Source organism: Saccoglossus kowalevskii, chromosome 17 (genome assembly GCF_978046115.1).
Source record: "Saccoglossus kowalevskii chromosome 17, keSacKowa6.1, whole genome shotgun sequence".
Taxonomy (NCBI): Eukaryota; Metazoa; Hemichordata; class Enteropneusta; family Harrimaniidae; genus Saccoglossus; species Saccoglossus kowalevskii.
In genome coordinates, this window is record NC_140657.1 from 31,430,254 (window position 1) to 31,448,665 (window position 18,412).

Consider the following 18,412-nt stretch of genomic DNA (forward strand, 5'->3'; position numbering starts at 1 on the left):
TATTGAATTGTTTATGTTTTATTTATCTCAGCGATGTGAGAGAGCAACATCTGTTTTCATGTCAACTACGTTGCAAAATCACGCCCGCTAAGGCGGTTGAACCCTTGACCTTAGGATTAAAAGTCCCACGCTCTACCGACCGAGCTAACCGGGCTGCTCAGGATCCTGTCTTTTCGTACTCGATTGTCCCAAACCTCCATAATAAGTCAATGCTTTGATTTCACGCACGAAGATACTTCAAATGAGTCTATGAGGTGACAATGATTTGTATTTTTATGAGAAAACGTTTAATCTAATTCAAAGCATTAATTAAATACCGAGTTATTACAATGAAATGTTTGAATTGTTTATGTTTTATTTATCTCAGCGATGTAAGCAAGCAATATCTATTTTCATGTGAACAATGTTTCAAAATTACGCCCGTTAAGGGGGTTGAAACCTTGACCTCAGGATTAAAAGTCCCACGCTCTACCGACTGAGCTAACCGGGCTGCTCAGGATCCTGTCTTTTCGTACTCGATTGTCCCAAACCTCCATAATAAGTCAATGCTTTGATTTCATGCACGAAGATACTTCAAATGAGTCTATGAGATGTCAATGATTTGTATTTTTATAAGAAAACGTTTAATCTAATTCAAAGCATTAATTAAATACCGAGTTATTACAATGAAATGTTTGAATTGATTATGTTTTATTTATCTCAGCGATGTGAGAGAGCAACATCTGTTTTTATGTCAACTACGTTTCAAAATTACGCCCGCTAAGGGGGTTGAACGCTTAACCTTAGGATTAAAAGTCCCACGCTCTACCGACTGAGCTAACCGGGCTGCTCAGGATCCTGTCTTTTCGTACTCGATTGTCCCAAACCTCCATAATAAGTCAATGCTTTGATTTCACGCACGAAGATACTTCAAATGAGTCTATGAGCTGTCAATGATTTGTATTTTTATGAGAAAACGTTTAATCTAATTAAAAGCATTAATTAAATACCGAGTTATTACAATGAAATGTTTGAATTGTTTATGTTTTATTTATCTCAGCGATGTGAGAGAGCAACATCTGTTTTTATGTCAACTACGTTTCAAAATTACGCCCGCTAAGGGGGTTGAACCCTTGACCTTAGGATTAAAAGTCCCAGGCTCTACCGACTGAGCTAACCGGGCTGCTCAGGATCCTGTATTTTCGTACTCGATTGTCCCAAACCTCCATAATAAGTCAATGCTTTGATTTCACGCACGAAGATACTTCAAATGAGTCAATGAGCTGACAATGATTTGTAATTTTATGAGAAAACGTTTAATCTAATTCAAAGCATTAATTAAATACCGAGTTATTACAATGGAATCGTTGAATTGTTTGTGTTTTATTTATCTCAGCGATGCGAGCGAATAATATCAAGTTATTAGAATGAAATGTTTGAATTGTTTATTTTTCGGACTCTGTCTTTTCGTAGTCGATTGTCCCAAATCTCCATAATAAGTCAATACTTTGATTTCACGCACGAAGATACTTCAAATGAGTCTATGAGCTGACAATGATTTGTGTTTTTATGAGGAAACGTTTAATCTAATTCAAAGCATTAATTAAATACCGAGTTATTACAATGAAATATTGAATTGTTTATGTTTTATTTATCTCAGCGATGTGAGAGAGCAACATCTGTTTTCATGTCAACTACGTTGCAAAATCACGCCCGCTAAGGCGGTTGAACCCTTGACCTTAGGATTAAAAGTCCCACGCTCTACCGACCGAGCTAACCGGGCTGCTCAGGATCCTGTCTTTTCGTACTCGATTGTCCCAAACCTCCATAATAAGTCAATGCTTTGATTTCACGCACGAAGATACTTCAAATGAGTCTATGAGGTGACAATGATTTGTATTTTTATGAGAAAACGTTTAATCTAATTCAAAGCATTAATTAAATACCGAGTTATTACAATGAAATGTTTGAATTGTTTATGTTTTATTTATCTCAGCGATGTAAGCAAGCAATATCTATTTTCATGTGAACAATGTTTCAAAATTACGCCCGTTAAGGGGGTTGAAACCTTGACCTCAGGATTAAAAGTCCCACGCTCTACCGACTGAGCTAACCGGGCTGCTCAGGATCCTGTCTTTTCGTACTCGATTGTCCCAAACCTCCATAATAAGTGAATGCTTTGATTTCATGCACGAAGATACTTCAAATGAGTCTATGAGATGTCAATGATTTGTATTTTTATAAGAAAACGTTTAATCTAATTCAAAGCATTAATTAAATACCGAGTTATTACAATGAAATGTTTGAATTGATTATGTTTTATTTATCTCAGCGATGTGAGAGAGCAACATCTGTTTTTATGTCAACTACGTTTCAAAATTACGCCCGCTAAGGGGGTTGAACCCTTAACCTTAGGATTAAAAGTCCCACGCTCTACCGACTGAGCTAACCGGGCTGCTCAGGATCCTGTCTTTTCGTACTCGATTGTCCCAAACCTCCATAATAAGTCAATGCTTTGATTTCACGCACGAAGATACTTCAAATGAGTCTATGAGCTGTCAATGATTTGTATTTTTATGAGAAAACGTTTAATCTAATTAAAAGCATTAATTAAATACCGAGTTATTACAATGAAATGTTTGAATTGTTTATGTTTTATTTATCTCAGCGATGTGAGAGAGCAACATCTGTTTTTATGTCAACTACGTTTCAAAATTACGCCCGCTAAGGGGGTTGAACCCTTGACCTTAGGATTAAAAGTCCCAGGCTCTACCGACTGAGCTAACCGGGCTGCTCAGGATCCTGTCTTTTCGTACTCGATTGTCCCAAACCTCCATAATAAGTCAATGCTTTGATTTCACGCACGAAGATACTTCAAATGAGTCTATGAGCTGACAATGATTTGTATTTTTATGAGAAAACGTTTAATCTAATTCAAAGCATTAATTAAATACCGAGTTATTACAATGAAATGTTTGAATTGTTTATGTTTTATTTATCTCAGCGATGTAAGCAAGCAATATCAATTTTCATGTGAACAATGTTTCAAAATTACGCCCGTTAAGGGGGTTGAAACCTTGACCTCAGGATTAAAAGTCCCACGCTCTACCGACTGAGCTAACCGGGCTGCTCAGGATCCTGTCTTTTCGTACTCGATTGTCCCAAACCTCCATAATAAGTGAATGCTTTGATTTCATGCACGAAGATACTTCAAATGAGTCTATGAGATGTCAATGATTTGTATTTTTATAAGAAAACGTTTAATCTAATTCAAAGCATTAATTAAATACCGAGTTATTACAATGAAATGTTTGAATTGATTATGTTTTATTTATCTCAGCGATGTGAGAGAGCAACATCTGTTTTTATGTCAACTACGTTTCAAAATTACGCCCGCTAAGGGGGTTGAACCCTTAACCTTAGGATTAAAAGTCCCACGCTCTACCGACTGAGCTAACCGGGCTGCTCAGGATCCTGTCTTTTCGTACTCGATTGTCCCAAACCTCCATAATAAGTCAATGCTTTGATTTCACGCACGAAGATACTTCAAATGAGTCTATGAGCTGTCAATGATTTGTATTTTTATGAGAAAACGTTTAATCTAATTAAAAGCATTAATTAAATACCGAGTTATTACAATGAAATGTTTGAATTGTTTATGTTTTATTTATCTCAGCGATGTGAGAGAGCAACATCTGTTTTTATGTCAACTACGTTTCAAAATTACGCCCGCTAAGGGGGTTGAACCCTTGACCTTAGGATTAAAAGTCCCAGGCTCTACCGACTGAGCTAACCGGGCTGCTCAGGATCCTGTATTTTCGTACTCGATTGTCCCAAACCTCCATAATAAGTCAATGCTTTGATTTCACGCACGAAGATACTTCAAATGAGTCAATGAGCTGACAATGATTTGTAATTTTATGAGAAAACGTTTAATCTAATTCAAAGCATTAATTAAATACCGAGTTATTACAATGAAATCGTTGAATTGTTTGTGTTTTATTTATCTCAGCGATGCGAGCGAATAATATCAAGTTATTAGAATGAAATGTTTGAATTGTTTATTTTTCGGACTCTGTCTTTTCGTAGTCGATTGTCCCAAATCTCCATAATAAGTCAATACTTTGATTTCACGCACGAAGATACTTCAAATGAGTCTATGAGCTGACAATGACTTGTGTTTTTATGAGGAAACGTTTAATCTAATTCAAAGCATTAATTAAATACCGAGTTATTACAATGAAATATTGAATTGTTTATGTTTTATTTATCTCAGCGATGTGAGAGAGCAACATCTGTTTTCATGTCAACTACGTTGCAAAATCACGCCCGCTAAGGCGGTTGAACCCTTGACCTTAGGATTAAAAGTCCCACGCTCTACCGACCGAGCTAACCGGGCTGCTCAGGATCCTGTCTTTTCGTACTCGATTGTCCCAAACCTCCATAATAAGTCAATGCTTTGATTTCACGCACGAAGATACTTCAAATGAGTCTATGAGGTGACAATGATTTGTATTTTTATGAGAAAACGTTTAATCTAATTCAAAGCATTAATTAAATACCGAGTTATTACAATGAAATGTTTGAATTGTTTATGTTTTATTTATCTCAGCGATGTAAGCAAGCAATATCTATTTTCATGTGAACAATGTTTCAAAATTACGCCCGTTAAGGGGGTTGAAACCTTGACCTCAGGATTAAAAGTCCCACGCTCTACCGACTGCGCTAACCGGGCTGCTCAGGATCCTGTCTTTTCGTACTCGATTGTCCCAAACCTCCATAATAAGTGAATGCTTTGATTTCATGCACGAAGATACTTCAAATGAGTCTATGAGATGTCAATGATTTGTATTTTTATAAGAAAACGTTTAATCTAATTCAAAGCATTAATTAAATACCGAGTTATTACAATGAAATGTTTGAATTGATTATGTTTTATTTATCTCAGCGATGTGAGAGAGCAACATCTGTTTTTATGTCAACTACGTTTCAAAATTACGCCCGCTAAGGGGGTTGAACCCTTAACCTTAGGATTAAAAGTCCCACGCTCTACCGACTGAGCTAACCGGGCTGCTCAGGATCCTGTCTTTTCGTACTCGATTGTCCCAAACCTCCATAATAAGTCAATGCTTTGATTTCACGCACGAAGATACTTCAAATGAGTCTATGAGCTGTCAATGATTTGTATTTTTATGAGAAAACGTTTAATCTAATTAAAAGCATTAATTAAATACCGAGTTATTACAATGAAATGTTTGAATTGTTTATGTTTTATTTATCTCAGCGATGTGAGAGAGCAACATCTGTTTTTATGTCAACTACGTTTCAAAATTACGCCCGCTAAGGGGGTTGAACCCTTGACCTTAGGATTAAAAGTCCCAGGCTCTACCGACTGAGCTAACCGGGCTGCTCAGGATCCTGTATTTTCGTACTCGATTGTCCCAAACCTCCATAATAAGTCAATGCTTTGATTTCACGCACGAAGATACTTCAAATGAGTCTATGAGCTGACAATGATTTGTAATTTTATGAGAAAACGTTTAATCTAATTCAAAGCATTAATTAAATACCGAGTTATTACAATGAAATCGTTGAATTGTTTGTGTTTTATTTATCTCAGCGATGCGAGCGAATAATATCAAGTTATTAGAATGAAATGTTTGAATTGTTTATTTTTCGGACTCTGTCTTTTCGTAGTCGATTGTCCCAAATCTCCATAATAAGTCAATGCTTTGATTTCACGCACGAAGATACTTCAAATGAGTCTATGAGCTGACAATGATTTGTATTTTTATGAGAAAACGTTTAATCTAATTCAAAGCATTAATTAAATACCGAGTTATTACAATGAATTGTTTGAATTGTTTATGTTTTATTTATCTCAGCGATGTAAGCAAACAATATCTATTCTCATGTGAACAACGTTTCAAAATTACGCCCGCTAAGGGGGTTGAACCCTTGACCTTAGGATAAAAAGTCCCACGCTCTACCGACTGAGCTAACCGGGCTGTTCAGAATCATGTATTTTCGAACTTGATTGTCCCAAACCTCCATAATAAGTCAATGCTTTGATTTCACGCACGAAGATACTTCAAATGAGTCTATGAGGTGACAATGATTTGTATTTTTATGAGAAAACGTTTAATCTAATTCAAAGCATTAATTAAATACCGAGTTATTACAATGAAATGTTTGAATTGTTTATGTTTTATTTATCTCAGCGATGTAAGCAAACAATATCTATATTCATGTGAACAACGTTTCAAAATTACGCCCGCTAAGGAGGTTGAACCCTTGACCTTAGGATTAAAAGTCCCACGCTCTACCGACTGAGCTAACCGGGCAGTTAAGAATCATGTATTTTCGAACTTGATTGTCCCAAACCTCCATAATAAGTCAATGCTTTGATTTCACGCACGAAGATACTTCAAATGAGTCTATGAGCTGACAATGATTTGTATTTTTATGAGAAAACGTTTAATCTAATTCAAAGCATTCATTAAATACCGAGTTATTACAATGAAATGTTTGAATTGTTTATGTTTTATTTATCTCAGCGATGTAAGCAAACAATATCTATTTTCATGTGAACAACGTTTCAAAATTACGCCCGCTAAGGGGATTGAACCCTTGACCTTAGGATTAAAAGTCCCACGCTCTACCGACTGAGCTAACCGGGCTGTTCAGGATCACGTATTTTCGAACTCGATTGTCCCAAACCTCCATAATAAGTCAATGCTTTGATTTCACGCACGAAGATACTTCAAATGAGTTTATGAGCTGTCAATGATTTGTATTTTTATGAGAAAACGTTTAATCTAATTCAAAGCATTAATTATATACCGAGTTATTACAATGAAATGTTTGAATTGTTTATGTTTTATTTATCTCAGCGATGTGAGAGAGCAACATCTGTTTTTATGTCAACTACGTTTCAAAATTACGCCCGCTAAGGGGGTTGAACCCTTGACCTTAGGATTAAAAGTCCCACGCTCTACCGACTGAGCTAACCGGGCTGCTCAGGATCCTGTCTTTTCGTACTCGATTGTCCCAAACCGCCATAATAAGTCAATGCTTTGATTTCACGCACGAAGATACTTCAAATGAGTTTATGAGCTGTCAATGATTTGTATTTTTATGAGAAAACGTTTAATCTAATTCAAAGCATTAATTAAATACCGAGTTATTACAATGAAATGTTTGAATTGTTTATGTTTTATTTATCTCAGCGATGTGAGAGAGCAACATCTGTTTTTATGTCAACTACGTTTCAAAATTACGCCCGCTAAGGGGGTTGAACCCTTGACCTTAGGATAAAAAGTCACACGCTCTACCGACTGAGCTAACCGGGCTGTTCAGAATCATGTATTTTCGAACTTGATTGTCCCAAACCTCCATAATAAGTCAATGCTTTGATTTCACGCACGAAGATACTTCAAATGAGTCTATGAGGTGACAATGATTTGTATTTTTATGAGAAAACGTTTAATCTAATTCAAAGCATTAATTAAATACCGAGTTATTACAATGAAATGTTTGAATTGTTTATGTTTTATTTATCTCAGCGATGTAAGCAAACAATATCTATATTCATGTGAACAACGTTTCAAAATTACGCCCGCTAAGGAGGTTGAACCCTTGACCTTAGGATTAAAAGTCCCACGCTCTACCGACTGAGCTAATCGGGCAGTTAAGAATCATGTATTTTCGAACTTGATTGTCCCAAACCTCCATAATAAGTCAATGCTTTGATTTCACGCACGAAGATACTTCAAATGAGTCTATGAGCTGACAATGATTTGTATTTTTATGAGAAAACGTTTAATCTAATTCAAAGCATTCATTAAATACCGAGTTATTACAATGAAATGTTTGAATTGTTTATGTTTTATTTATCTCAGCGATGTAAGCAAACAATATCTATTTTCATGTGAACAACGTTTCAAAATTACGCCCGCTAAGGGGATTGAACCCTTGACCTTAGGATTAAAAGTCCCACGCTCTACCGACTGAGCTAACCGGGCTGTTCAGGATCACGTATTTTCGAACTCGATTGTCCCAAACCTCCATAATAAGTCAATGCTTTGATTTCACGCACGAAGATACTTCAAATGAGTTTATGAGCTGTCAATGATTTGTATTTTTATGAGAAAACGTTTAATCTAATTCAAAGCATTAATTATATACCGAGTTATTACAATGAAATGTTTGAATTGTTTATGTTTTATTTATCTCAGCGATGTGAGAGAGCAACATCTGTTTTTATGTCAACTACGTTTCAAAATTACGCCCGCTAAGGGGGTTGAACCCTTGACCTTAGGATTAAAAGTCCCACGCTCTACCGACTGAGCTAACCGGGCTGCTCAGGATCCTGTCTTTTCGTACTCGATTGTCCCAAACCGCCATAATAAGTCAATGCTTTGATTTCACGCACGAAGATACTTCAAATGAGTTTATGAGCTGTCAATGATTTGTATTTTTATGAGAAAACGTTTAATCTAATTCAAAGCATTAATTAAATACCGAGTTATTACAATGAAATGTTTGAATTGTTTATGTTTTATTTATCTCAGCGATGTGAGAGAGCAACATCTGTTTTTATGTCAACTACGTTTCAAAATTACGCCCGCTAAGGGGGTTGAACCCTTGATCTTAGGATAAAAAGTCCCACGCTCTACCGACTGAGCTAACCGGGCAGTTAAGAATCATGTATTTTCGAACTTGATTGTCCCAAACCTCCATAATAAGTCAATGCTTTGATTTCACGCACGAAGATACTTCAAATGAGTCTATGAGGTGACAATGATTTGTATTTTTATGAGAAAACGTTTAATCTAATTCAAAGCATTAATTAAATACCGAGTTATTACAATGAAATGTTTGAATTGTTTATGTTTTATTTATCTCAGCGATGTAAGCAAACAATATCTATTTTCATGTGAACAACGTTTCAAAATTACGCCCGCTAAGGGGGTTGAACCCTTGACCTTAGGATTAAAAGTCCCACGCTCTACCGACTGAGCTAACCGGGCTGTTCAGGATCACGTATTTTCGAACTCGATTGTCCCAAACCTCCATAATAAGTCAATGCTTTGATTTCACGCACGAAGATACTTCAAATGAGTTTATGAGCTGACAATGATTTGTATTTTTATGAGAAAACGTTTAATCTAATTCAAAGCATTAATTAAATACCGAGTTATTACAATGAAATGTTTGAATTGTTTATGTTTTATTTATCTCAGCGATGTAAGCAAACAATATCTATTCGCATGTGAACAACGTTTCAAAATTACGCCTGCTAAGGGGGTTGAACCCTTGATCTTAGGATAAAAAGTCCCACGCTCTACCGACTGAGCTAACCGGGCAGTTAAGAATCATGTATTTTCGAACTTCATTGTCCCAAACCTCCATAATAAGTCAATGCTTTGATTTCACGCACGAAGATACTTCAAATGAGTTTATGAGCTGTCAATGATTTGTATTTTTATGAGAAAACGTTTAATCTAATTCAAAGCATTAATTAAATACCGAGTTATTACAATGACATGTTTGAATTGTTTATGTTTTATTTATCTCAGCGATGTGAGAGAGCAACATCTGTTTTTATGTCAACTACGTTTCAAAATTACGCCCGCTAAGGGAGTTGAACCCTTGACCTTAGGATTAAAAGTCCCACGCTCTACCGACTGAGCTAACCGGGCTGCTCAGGATCCTGTCTTTTCGTACTCGATTGTCCCAAACCTCCATAATAAGTCAATGCTTTGATTTCACGCACGAATATACTTCAAATGAGTCTATGAGTTGACAATGATTTGTATTTTTATGAGAAAACGTTTAATCTAATTCAAAGCATTAATTAAATACCGAGTTATTACAATGAAATGTTTGAATTGTTTATGTTTTATTTATCTCAGCGATGTAAGCAAGCAATATCTATTTTCATGTGAACAACGTTTCAAAATTACGCCCGCTAAGGGGGTTGAACCCTTGACCTCAGGATTAAAAGTCCCACGCTCTACCGACTGAGCTAACCGGGCTGTTCAGGATCACGTATTTTCGAACTCGATTGTCCCAAACCTCCATAATAAGTCAATGCTTTGATTTCACGCACGAAGATACTTCAAATGAGTCTATGAGCTGTCAATGATTTGTATTTTTATGAGAAAACGTTTAATCTAATTCAAAGCATTAATTAAATACCGAGTTATTACAATGAAATGTTTGAATTGTTTATGTTTTATTTATCTCAGCGATGTAAGCAAACAATATCTATTTTCATGTGAACAACGTTTCGAAATTACGCCCGCTAAGGGGGTTGAACCCTTGACCTTAGGATTCAAAGTCCCACGCTCTACCGACTGAGCTAACCGGGCTGTTCAGGATCACGTATTTTCGAACTCGATTGTCCCAAACCTCCATAATAAGTCAATGCTTTGATTTCATGCACGAAGATACTTCAAATGAGTCTATGAGTTGACAATGATTTGTGTTTTTATGAGAAAACGTTTAATCTAATTCAAAGCATTAATTAAATACCGAGTTATTACAATGAAATATTGAATTGTTTATGTTTTATTTATCTCAGCGATGTGAGAGAGCAACATCTGTTTTTATGTCAACTACGTTGCAAAATCACGCCCGCTAAGGCGGTTGGACCCTTGACCTTAGGATTAAAAGTCCCACGCTCTACCGACCAAGCTAACCGGGCTGCTCAGATACTGTCTTTTCGTACTCCATTGACCCAAACCTCCATAATAAGTCAATGCTTTGATTGCACGCACGAAGATACTTCAAATGAGTCTATGAGCTGTCAATGATTTGTATTTTTATGACAAAACGTTTAATCTAATTCAAAGCATTAATTAAATACCGAGTTATTACAATGAAATGTTTGAATTGTTTATGTTTTATTTATCTCAGCGATGTAAGCAAACAATATCTATTTTCACGTGATCAACGTTTCAAAATTACGCCCGCTAAAGGGGTTGAACCCTTGACCTTAGTATTAAAAGTCCCACGCTCTACCGACTGAGGTAACCGGGCTGCTCAGGATCCTGTCTTTTCGTACTCGATTGTACCAAACCTCCATAATAAGTCAATGCTTTGATTTCACGCACGAAGATACTTCAAATGAGTTTATGAGCTGACAATGATTTGTATTTTTATGAGAAAACGTTTAATCTAATTCAAAGCATTAATTAAATACCGAGTTATTACAATGAAATGTTTGAATTGTTTATGTTTTCTTTATCTCAGCGATGTAAGCAAACAATATCTATTTTCATGTGAACAACGTTTCAAAATTACGCCCGCTAAGGGGGTTGAACCCTTGAACTTAGGATTAAAAGTCCTACGCTCTACCGACTGAGCTAACCGGGCTGTTCAGGATCACGTATTTTCGAACTCGATTGTCCCAAACCTCCATAATAAGTCAATGCTTTGATTTCACGCACGAAGATACTTCAAATGAGTCTATGAGCTGTCAATGATTTGTATTTTTATGAGAAAACGTTTAATCTAATTCAAAGCATTAATTAAATACCGTGTTATTACAATGAAATGTTTGAATTGTTTATGTTTTATTTATCTCAGCGATGTAAGCAAGCAATATCTATTTTCATGTGAACAACGTTTCAAAATTACGCCCGTTAAGGGGGTTGAAACCTTGACCTCGGGATTAAAAGTCCCACGCTCTACCGACTGAGCTAACCGGGCTGCTCAGGATTCTGTCTTTTCGTACTCGATTGTCCCAAACCTCCATAATAAGTGAATGCTTTGATTTCATGCACGAAGATACTTCAAATGAGTCTATGAGATGTCAATGATTTGTATTTTTATAAGAAAACGTTTAATCTAATTCAAAGCATTAATTAAATACCGAGTTATTACAATGAAATGTTTGAATTGTTTATGTTTTATTTATCTCAGCGATGTGAGAGAGCAACATCTGTTTTTATGTCAACTACGTTTCAAAATTACGCCCGCTAACGGGGTTGAACCCTTGACCTTAGGATTAAAAGTCCCACGCTCTACCGACTGAGCTAACCGGGCTGCTCAGGATCCTGTCTTTTCGTACTCGATTGTCCCAAACCTCCATAATAAGTCAATGCTTTGATTTCACGCACGAAGATACTTCAAATGAGTCTATGAGCTGACAATGATTTGTAATTTTATGAGAAAACGTTTAATCTAATTCAAAGCATTAATTAAATACCGAGTTATTACAATGAAATCGTTGAATTGTTTGTGTTTTATTTATCTCAGCGATGCGAGCGAATAATATCAAGTTATTAGAATGAAATGTTTGAATTGTTTATTTTTCGGACTCTGTCTTTTCGTAGTCGATTGTCCCAAATCTCCATAATAAGTCAATGCTTTGATTTCACGCACGAAGATACTTCAAATGAGTCTATGAGCTGACAATGATTTGTATTTTTATGGGAAAACGTTTAATCTAATTCAAAGCATTAATTAAATACCGAGTTATTACAATGAAATGTTTGAATTGTTTATGTTTTATTTATCTCAGCGATGTAAGCAAACAATATCTATTTTCATGTGAACAACGTTTCAAAATTACGCCCGCTAAGGGGGTTGAACCCTTGACCTTAGGATTAAAAGTCCCACGCTCTACCGACTGAGCTAACCGGGCTGCTCAGGATCCTGTCTTTTCGTACTCGATTGGCCCAAACCTCCATAATAAGTCAATGCTTTGATTTCACGCACGAAGATACTTCAAATGAGTTTATGAGCTGACAATGATTTGTATTTTTATGAGAAAACGTTTAATCTAATTCAAAGCATTAATGAAATACCGAGTTATTACAATGAAATGTTTGAATTGTTTATATTTTATTTATCTCATTGATGTAAGCAAACAATATCTATTTTCATGTGAACAACGTTTCAAAATTACGCCCGCTAAGAGGGTTGAACCCTTGACCTTAGGATTAAAAGTCCCACGCTCTACCGACTGAGCTAACCGGGCTGTTCAGGATCACGTATTTTCGAACTCGATTGTCCCAAACCTCCATAATAAGTCAATGCTTTGATTTCACGCACGAAGATACTTCAAATGAGTCTATGAGCTGTCAATGATTTGTATTTTTATGAGAAAACGTTTAATCTAATTCAAAGCATTAATTAAATACCGAGTTATTACAATGAAATGTTTGAATTGTTTATGTTTTATTTATCTCAGCGTTGTGAGAGAGCAACATCTGTTTCTATGTCAACTACGTTTCAAAATTACGCCCGCTAAGGGGGTTGGAACCCTTGACCTTAGGATTAAAAGCCCCACGCTCTACCGACTGAGCTAACCGGGCTGCTCAGGATCCTGTCTTTTCGTACTCGATTGTCCCAAACCTCCATAATAAGTCAATGCTTTGATTTCACGCACGAAGATACTTCAAATGAGTCTATGAGATGTCAATGATTTGTATTTTCATAAGAAAACGTTTAATCTAATGCAAAGCATTAATGGAATACCGAGTTATTACAATGAAATCGTTGAATTGTTTGTGTTTTATTTATCTCAGCGATGCGAGCGAATAATACCAAGTTATTAGAATGAAATGTTTGAATTGTTTATTTTTCGGACTCTGTCTTTTCGTAGTCGATTGTCCCAAATCTCCATAATAAGTCAATGCTTTGATTTCACGCACGAAGATACTTCAAATGAGTCTATGAGCTGACAATGATTTGTATTTTTATGAGAAAACGTTTAATCTAATTCAAAGCATTAATTAAATACCGAGTTATTACAATGAAATGTTTGAATTGTTTATGTTTTATTTATCTCAGCGATGTAAGCAAACAATATCTATTTTCATGTGAACAACGTTTCAAAATTACGCCCGCTAAGGGGGTTGAACCCTTGACCTTAGGATTACAAGTCCCACGCTCTACCGACTGAGCTAACCGGGCTGTTCAGGATCACGTATTTTCGAACTCGATTGTCCCAAACCTCCATAATAAGTCAATGCTTTGATTTCACGCACGACGATACTTCAAATGAGTTTATGAGCTGACAATGATTTGTGTTTTTATGAGAAAACGTTTAATCTAATTCAAAGCATTAATTAAATACCAAGTTATTACAATGAAATGTTTGAATTGTTTATGTTTTATTTATCTCAGCGATGTAAGCAAGCAATATCTATTTTCATGTGAACAACGTTTCAAAATTACGCACGTTAAGGGGGTTGAACCCTTGACCTCAGGATTAAAAGTCCCACGCTCTACCGACTGAGCTAACCGGGCTGTTTAGGATCACGTATTTTCGAACTCGATTGTCCGAAACCTCCATAATAGGTCAATGCTTTGATTTCACGCACGAAGATACTTCAAATGAGTCTATGAGCTGACAATGATTTGTATTTTTATGAGAAAACGTTTAATCTAATTCAAAGCATTAATTAAATACCGAGTTATTACAATGAAATGTTTGAATTGTTTATGTTTTATTTATCTCAGCGATGTGAGAGAGCAACATCTGTTTTTATGTCAACTACGTTTCAAAATTACGCCCGCTAAGGGGTTGAACCCTTGACCTTAGGATTAAAAGTCACACGCTCTACCGACTGAGCTAACCGGGCTGCTCAGGATCCTGTCTTTTCGTACTCGATTGTCCCAAACCTCCATAATAAGTCAATGCTTTGATTTCATGCACGAAGATACTTCAAATGAGTCTATGAGCTGACAATGATTTGTATTTTATGAGAAAACGTTTAATCTAATTCAAAGCATTAATTAAATACCGAGTTATTACAATGAAATGTTTGAATTGTTTATGTTTTATTTATCTCAGCGATGTAAGCAAGCAATATCTATTTTCATGTGAACAACGTTTCAAAATTACGCCCGTTAAGGGGGTTGAACCCTTGACCTCAGGATTAAAAGTCCCACGCTCTACCGACTGAGCTAACCGGGCTGCTCAGGATCCTGTCTTTTCGTACTCGATTGTCCCAAACCTCCATAATAAGTGAATGCTTTGATTTCATGCACGAAGATACTTCAAATGAGACTATGAGTTGACAATGATTTGTGTTTTTATGAGAAAACGTTTAATCTAATTCAAAGCATTAATTAAATACCGAGTTATTACAATGAAATATTGAATTGTTTATGTGTTATTTATCTCAGCGATGTGAGCAAAGAATATCTATTTTTATGTGAACCACGTTTCAAAATTACGCCCGCTAAGGGGGTTGAACCCTTAACCTTAGGATTAAAAGTCACACGCTCTACCGACTGAGCTAACCGGGCTGCTCAGGATCCTGTCTTTTCGTACTCGATTGTCCCAAACCTCCATAATAAGTCAATGCTTTGATTTCATGCACGAAGATACTTCAAATGAGTCTATGAGCTGACAATGATTTGTATTTTATGAGAAAACGTTTAATCTAATTCAAAGCATTAATTAAATACCGAGTTATTACAATGAAATGTTTGAATTGTTTATGTTTTATTTATCTCAGCGATGTAAGCAAGCAATATCTATTTTCATGTGAACAACGTTTCAAAATTACGCCCGTTAAGGGGGTTGAACCCTTGACCTCAGGATTAAAAGTCCCACGCTCTACCGACTGAGCTAACCGGGCTGCTCAGGATCCTGTCTTTTCGTACTCGATTGTCCCAAACCTCCATAATAAGTGAATGCTTTGATTTCATGCACGAAGATACTTCAAATGAGTCTATGAGATGTCAATGATTTTTATTTTTATAAGAAAACGTTTAATCTAATTCAAAGCATTAACTAAATACCGAGTTATTACAATGAAATGTTTGAATTGTTTATGTTTTATTTATCTCAGCGATGTGAGAGAGCAACATCTGTTTTTAATGTCAACTACGTTTCAAAATTAAGCCCGCTAAGGGGGTTGAACCCTTGACCTTAGGATTAAAAGTCCCACGCTCTACCGACTGAGCTAACCGGGCTGCTCAGGATCCTGTCTTTTCGTACTCGATTGTCCCAAACCTCCATAATATGTCAATGCTTTGATTTCATGCACGAAGATACTTCAAATGAGTCTATGAGTTGACAATGATTTGTGTTTTTATGAGAAAACGTTTAATCTAATTCAAAGTATTAATTAAATACCGAGTTATTACAATGAAATGTTTGAATTGTTTATGTTTTATTTATCTCAGCGATGTAAGCAAGCAATATCTATTTTCATGTGAACAACGTTTCAAAATTACGCCTGTTAAGGGGGTTGAACCCTTGACCTTAGGATTAAAAGTCCCACGCTCTACCGACTGAGCTAACCGGGCTGCTCAGGATCCTGTCTTTTCGTACTCGATTGTCCCAAACCTCCATAATAAGTCAATGCTTTGATTTCATGCACGAAGATACTTCAAATGAGTCTATGAGCTGACAATGATTTGTATTTTTATGAGAAAACGTTTAATCTAATTCAAAGCATTAATTAAATACCGAGTTATTACAATGAAATGTTTGAATTGTTTATGTTTTATTTATCTCAGCGATGTAAGCAAGCAATATCTATTTTCATGTGAACAACGTTTCAAAATTACGCCCGTTACGGGGGTTGAAACCTTGACCTCAGGATTAAAAGTCCCACGCTCTACCGACTGAGCTAACCGGTCTGCTCAGGATCCTGTCTTTTCGTACTCGATTGTCCCAAACCTCCATAATAAGTGAATGCTTTGATTTCATGCACGAAGATACTTCAAATGAGTCTATGAGATGTCAATGATTTGTATTTTTATAAGAAAACGTTTAATCTAATTCAAAGCATTAATTAAATACCGAGTTATTACAATGAAATATTGAATTGTTTATGTTTTATTTATCTCAGCGATGTGAGAGAGCAACATCTGTTTTTATGTCAACTACGTTGCAAAATCACGCCCGCTAAGGCGGTTGAACCCTTGACCTTAGGATTAAAAGTCCCACCCTCTACCGACCGAGCTAACCGGGCTGCTCAGGATCCTGTCTTTTCGTACTCGATTGTCCCAAACCTCCATAATAAGTCAATGCTTTGATTTCACGCACGAAGATACTTCAAATGAGTCTATGAGCTGACAATGATTTGTATTTTTATGAGAAAACGTTTAATCTAATTCAAAGCATTAATTAAATACCGAGTTATTACAATGAAATGTTTGAATTGTTTATGTTTAATTTATCTCAGCGATGTGAGAGAGCAACATCTGTTTTTATGTCAACTACGTTTCAAAATTACGCCCGCTAAGGGGGTTGAACCCTTGACCTGAGGATTAAAAGTCAAACGCTCTACCGACTGAGCTAACCGGGCTGCTCAGGATCCTGTCTTTTCGTACTCGATTGTCCCAAACCTCCATAATAAGTCAATGCTTTGATTTCACGCACGAAGATACTTCAAATGAGTCTATGAGCTGACAATGATTTGTAATTTTATGAGAAAACGTTTAATCTAATTCAAAGCATTAATGAAATACCGAGTTATTACAATGAAATCGTTGAATTCTTTGTGTTTTATTTATCTCAGCGATGCGAGCGAATAATATCAAGTTATTAGAATGAAATGTTTGAATTGTTTATTTTTCGGACTCTGTCTTTTCGTAGTCGATTGTCCCAAATCTCCATAATAAGTCAATGCTTTGATTTCACGCACGAAGATACTTCAAATGAGTCTGTGAGCTGACAATGATTTGTATTTTTATGGGAAAACGTTTAATCTAATTCAAGGCATTAATTAAATACCGAGTTATTACAATGAAATGTTTGAATTGTTTAGGTTTTATTTATCTCAGCGATGTGAGAGAGCAACATCTGTTTTTATGTCAACTACGTTGCAAAATCACGTCCGCTAAGACGGTTGAACCCTTGACCTTAGGATTAAAAGTCCCACGCTCTACCGACCGAGCTAACCGGGCTGCTCAGATCCTGTCTTTTCGTACTCCATTGTCCCAAACCTCCATAATAAGTCAATGCTTTGATTTCACGCACGAAGATACTTCAAATGAGTCTATGAGCTGTCAATGATTTGTATTTTTATGACAAAACGTTTAATCTAATTCAAAGCATTAATTAAATACCGAGTTATTACAATGAAATGTTTGAATTGTTTATGTTTTATTTATCTCAGCGATGTAAGCAAGCAATATCTATTTTCATGTGAACAACGTTTCAAAATTACGCACGTTAAGGGGGTTGAACCCTTGACCTCAGGATTAAAAGTCCCACGCTCTACCGACTGAGCTAACCGGGCTGTTTAGGATCACGTATTTTCGAACTCGATTGTCCGAAACCTCCATAATAGGTCAATGCTTTGATTTCACGCACGAAGATACTTCAAATGAGTCTATGAGCTGACAATGATTTGTATTTTTATGAGAAAACGTTTAATCTAATTCAAAGCATTAATTAAATACCGAGTTATTACAATGAAATGTTTGAATTGTTTATGTTTTATTTATCTCA

The 18,412-nt window shown here is 36.0% G+C and overlaps 15 non-coding genes across 15 annotated transcripts; all 15 read right to left on the minus strand.

The window, feature by feature from the left end:
• Positions 1-2,361: 2,361 nt before the first annotated feature.
• Positions 2,362-2,434, minus strand: TRNAK-UUU (transfer RNA lysine (anticodon UUU)). Its single transcript has one exon. It is a non-coding gene; the product is annotated as a tRNA-Lys (tRNA).
• A 935-nt stretch (positions 2,435-3,369) lies between these two features.
• TRNAK-UUU (transfer RNA lysine (anticodon UUU)) lies at positions 3,370-3,442 on the minus strand. The gene has a single exon. It is a non-coding gene; the product is annotated as a tRNA-Lys (tRNA).
• A 1,535-nt stretch (positions 3,443-4,977) lies between these two features.
• TRNAK-UUU (transfer RNA lysine (anticodon UUU)) lies at positions 4,978-5,050 on the minus strand. The gene has a single exon. It is a non-coding gene; the product is annotated as a tRNA-Lys (tRNA).
• A 1,536-nt stretch (positions 5,051-6,586) lies between these two features.
• Positions 6,587-6,659, minus strand: TRNAK-UUU (transfer RNA lysine (anticodon UUU)). The gene has a single exon. It is a non-coding gene; the product is annotated as a tRNA-Lys (tRNA).
• A 263-nt stretch (positions 6,660-6,922) lies between these two features.
• Positions 6,923-6,995, minus strand: TRNAK-UUU (transfer RNA lysine (anticodon UUU)). Its single transcript has one exon. It is a non-coding gene; the product is annotated as a tRNA-Lys (tRNA).
• A 935-nt stretch (positions 6,996-7,930) lies between these two features.
• TRNAK-UUU (transfer RNA lysine (anticodon UUU)) lies at positions 7,931-8,003 on the minus strand. Its single transcript has one exon. It is a non-coding gene; the product is annotated as a tRNA-Lys (tRNA).
• Positions 8,004-8,266: 263 nt separating this feature from the next.
• TRNAK-UUU (transfer RNA lysine (anticodon UUU)) lies at positions 8,267-8,339 on the minus strand. The gene has a single exon. It is a non-coding gene; the product is annotated as a tRNA-Lys (tRNA).
• A 599-nt stretch (positions 8,340-8,938) lies between these two features.
• On the minus strand, positions 8,939-9,011 carry TRNAK-UUU (transfer RNA lysine (anticodon UUU)). The gene has a single exon. It is a non-coding gene; the product is annotated as a tRNA-Lys (tRNA).
• Positions 9,012-9,610: 599 nt separating this feature from the next.
• Positions 9,611-9,683, minus strand: TRNAK-UUU (transfer RNA lysine (anticodon UUU)). The gene has a single exon. It is a non-coding gene; the product is annotated as a tRNA-Lys (tRNA).
• A 263-nt stretch (positions 9,684-9,946) lies between these two features.
• TRNAK-UUU (transfer RNA lysine (anticodon UUU)) lies at positions 9,947-10,019 on the minus strand. The gene has a single exon. It is a non-coding gene; the product is annotated as a tRNA-Lys (tRNA).
• Positions 10,020-10,282: 263 nt separating this feature from the next.
• Positions 10,283-10,355, minus strand: TRNAQ-UUG (transfer RNA glutamine (anticodon UUG)). Its single transcript has one exon. It is a non-coding gene; the product is annotated as a tRNA-Gln (tRNA).
• Positions 10,356-11,288: 933 nt separating this feature from the next.
• Positions 11,289-11,361, minus strand: TRNAK-UUU (transfer RNA lysine (anticodon UUU)). Its single transcript has one exon. It is a non-coding gene; the product is annotated as a tRNA-Lys (tRNA).
• Positions 11,362-12,561: 1,200 nt separating this feature from the next.
• Positions 12,562-12,634, minus strand: TRNAK-UUU (transfer RNA lysine (anticodon UUU)). The gene has a single exon. It is a non-coding gene; the product is annotated as a tRNA-Lys (tRNA).
• A 1,201-nt stretch (positions 12,635-13,835) lies between these two features.
• TRNAT-UGU (transfer RNA threonine (anticodon UGU)) lies at positions 13,836-13,908 on the minus strand. The gene has a single exon. It is a non-coding gene; the product is annotated as a tRNA-Thr (tRNA).
• Positions 13,909-15,848: 1,940 nt separating this feature from the next.
• Positions 15,849-15,921, minus strand: TRNAK-UUU (transfer RNA lysine (anticodon UUU)). The gene has a single exon. It is a non-coding gene; the product is annotated as a tRNA-Lys (tRNA).
• Between the last annotated feature and the right edge of the window lie 2,491 nt (positions 15,922-18,412).